The sequence below is a fragment of the Crocodylus porosus genome, unplaced genomic scaffold (genome assembly GCF_001723895.1).
Source record: "Crocodylus porosus isolate Cpor-Errol unplaced genomic scaffold, CroPor_comp1, whole genome shotgun sequence".
Taxonomy (NCBI): domain Eukaryota; kingdom Metazoa; phylum Chordata; order Crocodylia; family Crocodylidae; genus Crocodylus; species Crocodylus porosus.
The window spans coordinates 10387969-10392189 of NW_017728925.1; positions in this window are offsets into that span (position 1 = coordinate 10387969).

Genomic DNA, 4221 nt, shown 5'->3' on the forward strand with positions numbered 1-4221 from the left:
GTACAGCTCTCTAACTCTGCTGGAAGCACTGAGTTACTTCAAGACTTTTGGCTTTTAAAGCTTTTTTTTGTTTTGTTTTGTTTTTTTTCTTTTAATCTACTTTTCTAACTTTTTTTTCTCTTTCTTTTCCCCCCCCCTTTCCCATTTTGCAGTTTGTCTGGGTAGTAAACACGTGTACGCACACTCACTTGCTCACTTGGCCAGTGCTAAGTATCACTCAGCTGGGGTTGGTGGTGACTGTAAGGGAAAGGAGTATTCAACTTTCCTTTCCACTTGCCCCAGACTCTTGCAGAAGACTTTTTTTTTTTTTTTTTTTTTTTTTTTTTTTGAGATTCTGCCAGTGTCTTTCATGAGTGCATAAACTATGGAGCTGCCTGCTTTTAATGCTCTGTTCTTGATTTTAGCAGCTGTTTGGTTCCTGTTACACGTCTTAGCCTAAATGGCAAGAGGCTAATGCTGACTAAACCTAATGTCTGAAAGGGTAGGCCTGTTCAATTTCCTTCCCTCCATCCCTTCCTCCCTATGTGAAGGAATAGTATAAAAATCCTCCATGAATCCGCCATCTTCCAGATCCCTAACTGGGAGAGAATCTTTTGAAACAAATTCAACCTGTATTACTGTTCAGCACAATTCCTTCTGCATTTGCAGAAGCAGACACAGCTTAGTAACAGCAACTGATAATCATGTCCTCAAACCAAGCTACTTGGATAGCAGCTTGCAATTCTACAATACACTCCAAAGCCACCCTTATCTTTTAGTAGGGAGTGAAGGCCCATGGCCCCTACAGTCCTGGTGTTTGGTGTTCTACCTAGGTCCAAATAGCTGGACTACTGAGATTGGGCACTGCATACTGGCCTCACCTGCATATTAAAACAGTGGCTACAATGTCCATATAGGATTCCTGGCAAGCTACCATTGAAGCCTGAATTGGGCAACGCATGGGTGTCTTCTGCCTCAGATGTTTTGAGCAACAAGGCACACTACAGCTTTTTTCTGTATCAGATGTAATCTACAACATATAAACGCTAGAAATGCTGGAACCATGAAACAATCTGTTAACTAGGCTCTGGATTTGTTGATTTAGATGTTTAAATAAAGCTATATTTAACCTAGGAACTCTGTTTATAGAAACACTTTTAAGAAAGGTATAAATTCTGCCTTCCTTACTTTGGTTTATCATGAAAAAAATCGAACAACCCAAAAGAATAACATGGTCAGCCCTTGCTTGGACAGCTTCCTGGCTTCTACTTTATCCAGAGAAAAGGTGCTATAAAAAAAAATCTCTCCTTCTGGATGATAGGCTTTCACTTCTAACACATTAGTTTATGCTGAAGTCATGCCAGGATTGGGGAAGGTGCTGAAAGGATGAGGAAAGGCTTTACTTGCACCAAAATATACTACTTCAGAGCAAACTGAGGCTTGGAAGTACTGGTGCTGGTATTTCTTGGGCAGGCACTTACCCTAGTCATGCTAATGTTTTGGATTGAGGAGAGCAGAAAACCTGCTGGAATGAATTCAAGTCCATTTGCTTAGACTGAGCTACCACAGACGGAATGACTCTGAATTACCTCCTTATGGATAAGGACCTCTTGGATGGGGAGAAAAGTTTCTTCCCTACTTTGTGCCAAATGAAGTGATGGAATGTAGTGTTTGCAAAGCTTTATTGAGCACTAAGTCAGTTCTGGGACTCTGATTAGGACCCCATCTCTGCTAAGGCAGTTGGGGAATATGGTTGTAGGACAACCTAAAAACTAGCATGGACAGGACTAAATTAGGCATTAGATCTTGCAGTTTTAAGCTCACATCAGAACAGGGGTGCATAGGGGTTTCTTTGCTCCCCTTAACTGTTGTACCTGGACTCTCTAATTCTTCTGGCTGTATGTTCAGTGGCCTCTTAGTGTATAGAACAGCATTTCATATAACTAGGCCTGAGGTATCTGTAGAAGCAGTCAGTGTGACCTACAGAAAGTATGCTCCAGGATTGGTAGAAATCTACAAGTCTCCTGCTGTACAGTATAGTGCTTAATTCATAAGACAATCATTCTGCTAGAAATGGAACAGGCTAGTTTAAAGCAAAAAACCAGACCCTTATTTACTACTGCTCAATGAGAAATAAATATTTGCCCTACATTGTATCCAGCGCTATCAAGCAACTGTAAGACAGGTCAGTATTGATTATGCATGGAAACACTAGCTTTTAGCTGCTACTGGAATATTCAAGCCCAGTATTTCAATCAGGGCTGCTACAGATAAAAGCTTAGATAGCTCTCCCATATGGCAAAATCAGAACGAATAGAGGTTTTGAAAACTTGTTTTACTGGAAACTGAGGCTATCTTTAAATGCAAATCACCTTGCAAGAAAGCGCCATGTATTATGTACACTAAATGTGAATTAATGAATTGGCTGAGATGTAGTTTTTCTCTTCCCTCCAGCAGAAATGGTATCAGAAGATCAGGTCACACTAAGTGAGGTGAAGAAGGCTTCAGAAAATATTAAGCATAGGGTCAAAACTAAGAGGTGCTGAGCACTTGCAGCTGCTCAATCCTTCTCTAGAACTTGACCTGTATGTAGCAGGGTGAGTCGATCCTTCCCTGTTTTCTCTTTGCCACTCAACCCTCGAATGGTGCAGCTCCATTGCACAGCTCCTTTCCTATTCGCAGTCTACTCAGTCATAGCTTATCTTTTCCAGGGGCTGTCAAGTTGAAGCTAAGCTTGGCTGACACTGGCCAAGTACATTCTGAGGAAAACTGTTCAGGGTAAACGGACCATCATCAAGGGCCTCATCGGTATCTTGTCTCCTCTTCCTGGCAGCGGCATTAACAGCGCGGATGATCTGTGTTAGCTGCTTAAACCATAGAACAACTTTAACTCAAGCCAAATTTCTCCTAACCACGCAACTGAGTCAACTGCGTGCCATGGTAGATCTCGGGCAGAGCCATGCCACATTAGGAGCCAAAGTTCTAAGCTTTTTAGTGAACAGAATACTAGTTTTCATGGTAGGTGGCCACAGTATTTAAATTGCAATTAATTCATTTGAACCAACTTCCGTAATGGAAATTGAATCTGTTAAGTATGTTGAATCTCACTGTACTTTGAAACTATGCACTGGAATGTTGTTAGATTTTTTTTTTTTTTTTTTCCTTCTGCTAATTGCCAGTTGGTTTATAGTTAACTCAGCAGCTGGAACTAATTTACTATGCCAGTCTAAACTGTTACACAGCTGTTGCAAGTATTCATTATGTGTTTCTATTTTGTATTAATTTTGTCACTCCCCTAAAACATCCTACCTCAGTACCTTTTTCTCTTGTCACCTGTCCTGTGCTCCATTTAACTGGCTTTCCATTCAACTTTAAACCAAATTCTCAGTGTTTATCAGCGTGGATAATATTATAAAGTAACTTTTTTGTTTCTGAACCACACTACGGTCCTGTGTTTTTGTTCAAACAGAAAAGAATAGGGAATCTGAAAACAGCAACATGTCCTACATGTTTTGCATTGGATGAGGTATGTGAAAAACAGGCTCGCATTTTATTGGATTTGGTGAGATTTGAGGTATTTATAAAAGGGAAGAGATTTTGCATCGTTTTGTTCATTTCCTTTCAGTGAATAAATCTTTCAAAACTTCCATTATGTCTTTGATTCCCAATCTCTTCTGCATCTCTGTAGAGTAAGGATGGGTTGTTCTTGTGCAGGAGATGCAGTGCTTGCTTTACAGATGCATTAAAGTTATTTTCTCTGCTGAAGAGTTTTTACTCTTTAGTGCAATTAACATGGCCTGTAAAGCCAGCTATTCTCCTGATTTTTTTTTTTTTTTTTTTAATTATTATTTTTATTTTTTATTTAATTTTATTTTTTTTATCACCCTATTTTCAGTCGATGAAAGAACTATCAAATGCTGGCATACTGTTCTCTTCAGCAAAGAACAACATGCACCTTTAAACTGTAATATCACCTAGTTTGGGATGCTAGTGTTGAAGAGTGGTTGAAGAGATGTTATTGATGCTCAGAATTATTTAAATTTCCATTTTGAAGCCTTAAAACATTTCTAAATTTGATTTGACATTTGAGGTATTTGGTTATGTAGTGGACTCTACAGACTTTGAATTTAGGATTTCTAGAAATGCACTTTTCCCTTTCACCCCTAATTTTTCAGAAAACTGTATGAACAGGGTAGCTGTGCTAATCTCCCTTGTTTAGAGGAAACTTGTGGGGTTTATGAA